The sequence below is a fragment of the Cavia porcellus genome, unplaced genomic scaffold, assembly GCF_034190915.1.
Source record: "Cavia porcellus strain 051 isolate PalLab524CR breed Dunkin Hartley unplaced genomic scaffold, mCavPor4.1 scaffold_33, whole genome shotgun sequence".
Taxonomy (NCBI): Eukaryota; Metazoa; Chordata; class Mammalia; order Rodentia; family Caviidae; genus Cavia; species Cavia porcellus.
The window spans coordinates 25,025,827-25,032,021 of record NW_026947516.1 but is presented as its reverse complement, the minus strand read 5'-3'; positions in this window follow the sequence as shown (position 1 = coordinate 25,032,021).

Genomic DNA, 6,195 nt, shown 5'->3' with positions numbered 1-6,195 from the left:
GTTGGCTGCACCCATAATCAGGTTGGTTGGTAGGCCAGTGCCTCTGTTGTCATGTACTGAAGGTGGGGTTGCAGTTGCCAGATGGCCATGGCCAGGGCACAGAATTCATCAGCACAATGTGTGCAGGAGGGAACATTCTCATCTTTCATCCATCCATAGGCATGGTTGCGTCTGTAGGCTCAGCCTGAGATGTCCAAGGTAGACGGAAAACACGCGCACTGAGGAAAATTCTCACTGTAGGTCAAGCCTGTCCTGCAAACAGCTTCAGAGTAGGCCTTCTTGACATTCCTCAGTGCTCCTCAGGTTCTTGTTTTGGGGTTCAGTACTGGATCTCTAGAGGCTGCCTAATGACAAAACCTACCCCACAGGAGCTGTATGCCCCAAACCCAAAGCATAGGATTGCAGAAAACAAAAATTTCAAATGGTACTTCTTATTTGAAGTGTTCTCTGATCCTATGTTGTGTTACATCATTAATTCATGTATCTAACAAATATATTCCAGTCTCTATTACAAGATCCAATGGTCTATGGTTCTTTATTATGTATTATACCCTTCATTATTTGTGCTATGTTTATCTCAAAAGATTGTATTAAAGAATTTACCTGCCTGCCCACCCCATAATTGCTGTGATCAAAGATTGTGTTTTATTTATACTTGTACTTCCATTATTATTATATTTGTACTTAAAACCTTCCCTAGCACTAAGTTAATGCTAAATGAATACTAGCTTACATTGTTGTTCTTGAGGCAAAGAAAAATGTTATATTTTAGGACTTATAGGTCAATGATAAACATTTAGAATGGCTAGTGAAGAGCAGGCATAATAGAAGGTGTTAGTAGTTGAGGCTAAATAGGCAGGCAAAAAAAGACTATGAAGAGTTTTGTATGCTATCTTAAGACATTTTGATTATATAGATAGTAATGTGTTACTCAGAATTCTATGCACAGAAGAGGCATGATGGGAAGGTAGCTGGAAGGAGTTTAGGAGAGGAGACATCAGTTAATCAGGTGTGGGGGGGTCAATGAGGAATTATTTTAATAATCTAGATGAGGTATCAGATAGGCCTGAACAAAGACTCTGGTGGAAATATAACATTATTTATTCACTACAAATCATGACTTTTGAGCCTTTTTCTGGAAAGTTATTTTACCAGAACATTTTTACATGCAGCTCAGTTTAAAGGCTGTTTTATCTAGAAAAACTTTATCATCATTCTTAAATAAAATACAACAACTGCTTGCTGCCAGAAATCTAGCCTCTGTAGCATAGGCTTATTTCTTCAGGATATTTGGAAGGCTTTTGTGATTATATAATTCTCCAGGTTATAATTCTCAATACTTTTTATCCTGATAACCTGTTTACTTAGTTGCAAATTATGCTATATTTTAAAATTTTGTGATTGTAGAAATATGTCTGCCAAACTCACAATTCCATTCCTCTGCATTATGTATTATACCCTTCATTATTTGTGCTGTTTATCTCAAAAGATTGTATTAAAGAATTTACCTGCCTGCCCACCCCATCATTGCTGTGATCAAAGATTGTGTTTTATTTAGAATAATAAATCTTCAGAATATTTAGTGATTGTGTGAATAAATAATGTTATATTTTAGTAATTTGTGTGGCAGATATTTTCTACAGCAACTCTAAAGGTGATAAATGTATATGCTTCATGCATTTTAAGAATCCGTGGAATGAATCAAAATTGCAATCCAAGTATCAGAAAAGCCACATATGTTTTCAGCTCTTGAAGGAGAATAAAAAGAATAGAATATTCCTCTGATTAAGACATAAAAGAAACATTTTGAGATAAAGTTTTTATTTTTCATTTCTCTTCCATGCAAATATGAAGACTACTACTTTATTTGTATTTTAAGTATAGTATGGGAAGCAAGAGACTTGAAAATCTTAGCCAGCATTTTATAATAGTACACTTTCATTATTTTGATTTGAAGAAGTAATAAAAATTACTAGGGAAAAATGAAGGTTCTCCAACTTTTTTTCTGTTCCCAACATGCCTGTCAAGATAGACTACTTCCTCTAAAATAGATATGTGTATTTACATCTATATATATATATATATATATATATATATAGTAGACATATTAAAAGATTGTTTGTGAAAAATTTATAAAACAGTTGTGCTCATTACCTTCTATTATTTAACAAATGGCCCCAAAACTTAGTAGAAATTTAATAGCTTAAAACAACGTATATTTATTACTATACCCAGTTTCTATGGATCAGAAATCTGAGAGAAGCTTAACCTGGTGCTTCAGCCTTAGGGTCTCTCTTGAAGTTGAAGTCAAGATGTTGACCTAAGTAAGCTACAGTTGTCCAAAGGCTTGAAGAGGATACATTTCCTATGTAGCTTACTTTTATGCTTTGAATGTCAATGCTAGTTGTTTTCAGGTGACTTCCTTTGGGCCACTTGAGTATCTTCATGGCATGGGAGCTGACCTCTTTCAGAGCAAGTGATGTGAAATAATGAGTAAAGAAGCTGCAATAATGCCATTTTGCACCAGTTTCGAAATTCATACATCTTACAGTTGCCCTCTTTTGCTCTTTGGGATCGGGTCATTTTAGTATAGATCATACTTCAGTGAAAGGAATAGTTAAGTAGTTAGGCTCTAATCTTTATTTTTATTTCTTTTCACAGTGTTGGAGATTGAATCCAGGTCTTTGTACATGCTAGGCCAATGTTCTACCACTGATCTATATCTATCTTTTTTTTTTTTTTTTTTTTTTTTTTGTACCGGGGATCTAACTCATGACTGCAAGCTTGCAAGCAGGTGCTTATGCCGCTGAGCTAAATCCCTAGCCCCTTATATATATCCTTTAAATAGAAAAGTATCAAAGAATTCGTAGACATATTTTAAAATCATTATGATGGCAAAATGCTTATGCTGTAAATCTTACTGAAAAACAGTCAAATTCAAAATTAATATCATCACACTTGAGCTTGAAAAAAACCTTTAAAATGTGAAAGATAAGGACATGTGAATAGACTAATAACCATATGAGGGATTTGTTAAAAAAGAACTAAAACTTATGAGTGAGAGGTAAAATTATTTGAAACACAGCGCTGTAAAATAGAACACTTTTAAGAAAATGTACAGAAAATTATAAAAATGTTTTAGGCTGTCAGTCAAGGAGTGGGGAGCATCCAGAATCCAGAGACTGTGGCAATGTAAAAAAAAAAAAAAACATGAAAGGCAGACAATGGTGGGAAGATCTGGGAAGCAAGGCAATTTGTCCTGGCTGAGATGCTACATGTGATTTACTTTTTACATGATTGTTTTCTTTTACCTGCCTCCAAGCTCTCTTTGATTTAAGGGTTTGTGTTGAAAGGTTTGCCATGATTTGGATGGGCTTTCTTTATAATTGATCTGTTTTCTTTTTCTCTAACAGCTTTTAATTTTCTTTTCTTGTGCCAAATTTATGGAATCTCAATTATTAAATGTCTTGGTGTGGTTTTATTTTGATCATGGCTGTTTGGAGTTCTATATGCTTCATATATTTTATGTCAAATTCTTTATCCACACTTGGGATGATTTTTGCTATTATTTATGTGAAGATTTTTTTTGTGTGTCATTTCAGCTGTCTCCAGCTTTCACATTGACCCAATCTTATTTTTTGCTTCTTCTTGTAGTGGTTGGATGGATTTTTCATGGTCTCATGCTATGTTAAGATATCTTTCTTTTCATGATCACTAGCTGCAATTCAAGACTGAATTCAAGATCTGATATTATATCTTTTCCTTCATTCAATCAGTATCGTATACTTTCAGTGCATGTTTTAATCTCTTGAATTTCTGTCTGGATGTTTCATGAATTCCATTTCTTTCCTATGTTGGGCATTTTTCTAAGCTCATCTATTCTTTAATCATGTCTTCTCTAATATCTTTGATTTTAAGAATCATTTCTTTTTGTGCCTGAGAGATTATTTTCTCTATGACCTTTTCCCTTGTTTTTTTTCAATTCTTGTGCTAGCGTTTCAGAAAGTTCCAATGTTTGACTTCCAATTTTGTCTATATTATTGTGCCCTGGGTTTGTCCTGGGTGGGCTTGCGGTCTGGGGTTGCATTTTGCTCCCGTGTCTTGTCATTTTCTATTTTATCTTTTTAATTTCATTTTATTTTATCTATTGATGCTTGCCAATTTCTTATGATATATAGCTTTATCACTAATATTGAAGCCCCCCCTAGGAGACATCTGTTCTTCAGGAATGTCCTCTCAATGTAGGTGATTATTTAGAGCTATCCCAAGAACTTACCTTCACAATTTGTAAAGAATCAAAGTTATTATTTAGGTCAGCACCCAATCCTTTGGTACTGGGAGGTGGTGGTGATTAAGACCCCATATAATACAAGGGAGAAAAACTATAACATGTATGACATCCTGGCTAAAGTAGTAAAGTTCATAATAACAATAGTATCAAGCACAGCTTAATTACTGACACTCTATGATAACCATTAACTGGCTACCTCTGACCATAGGAACAAACTCTAAAGTTGTATAACAAAATCAAACATATTGTGTGCATGTATGTAGTGACTTACCCTTGAGTGGAGTGGTTTTACCCTTCTATGTGGAGGGAGGAGGCTTAAGATGGATAGGGAACAGGGTAAAATGATGAATGATGTCAAATATAGTAGAGTCAAGGCTGGAGGTCAAAGGATGATCACCGGAGTTTTAGGAAACTGGGGAACACAAGAGGGATATGATGAAATAGAATGCACAAGAGTAATCAGAAAGGGAAGAGGCAATGTTTACTTACTTGAAAATTTAAATTCAAGATGTAATTGATAAAAGAAAAAGGATCAGTAGAAGAAAACAAAAAAGAAAGATAAGAAACTTAAACAATGAAAAAAGGAAAAAAGAAAGCAGAGAACAAAAAAAAGAAAGAAAGAAAAGGAGACCAGAAAAAACCAAAATAAACACAAAATACAAAACAAAACAAGATGACATCCAGCCGGATAGGAAAGGGCTAACTAATCTGATAAACAAAATATAGCAAAATACCTCTGGTTCTTTGATAGCCTTCATGTCAGATCCCAGAAATGTCTTGGGTTCTCCAGTCAAGTTTGTCATGGGAATTGTGTTGGTTATGGAGCTGATCTGGACTTTGCATGTGGGTGCCAGGACTGGTCTTCTGTTGGTGGAGTTCTCCAGATCCCAATTGCTGGCTCCTTGCTGCTGCTTCAGACACTGCCATGTTGCTGGTCTCACTGATTACTTTGCCCTTCAAAGGCATGTGTGTGCCCATGTGCCCAGCTGGCTGTCCTGTATCTCAGTGCCACATGCCCTTTATTAAGGGCAAAAATAAATTGTAGGGCAGGAAAAATTAGATTCTGCAGAAGAAAGCAAGGTGAATTAATTAGCATGGAAGAAGGACCATGAGGTAGATTAGAGCTGAATTTGGTGTTAATGTTTTGTCATTAAACTGAGTGTATTCTCCATGTTTGGCCTATCATATCCATCTTATCTTTATTCTGCCTTTATATATTGAGTTATATTTTCATTCTCCTGCCTTTTGGGTTGGGTTTTCTACTTCAGCTACAAGGAATGACTATAATAAAATCCTCAGCTTCCTGAAGCTTGATCTTTCAGGTGAGAGGATGCAGATATTGCACGGAAATGGTAGAGTAATTGTCCCATGTGGACTCAAGTGAAATTAGAGATCATGTTCCTGAGGTGGAAATTGGGAAATGATGACAAACAATGGAGGCAATCACTTAAAATTAGAAATCACTGTTCCTTAACAGTCAAAGCACAAATCCCAAAGATAAACAGTGACATATGATCCACTTTCTGATAAATTGCTTTCCAGCTTTTAACATGCAGTGTTTGCTTTCATTGAATCATACAGAGTATAGCATATGCTTAACTTAGGCAGACTCACCAAAGTCCCCTTCAGGGAGAAGATAAAGCCTGGAAAACAAGTTGCATGTTACCTGCCAATAAACTGTTATTTGTATTGAAAAGTCACTGTGTCTGTGTGATTGTTAGCATAAAAAAGGGAGGAAAGAAAGTGATCTAAAAGATATAACTGCAAGTGTATTTAAGTGTGTAGGATAGAAAACCATATTACTGAGTTTTTTTGGATCATTGAAGAGAACTGTCTGCAATCTCACTGTATTAATGTCCACTTTGTGTGTTTTAATTTTGTAACCTCCAGGTATATAATGTTCA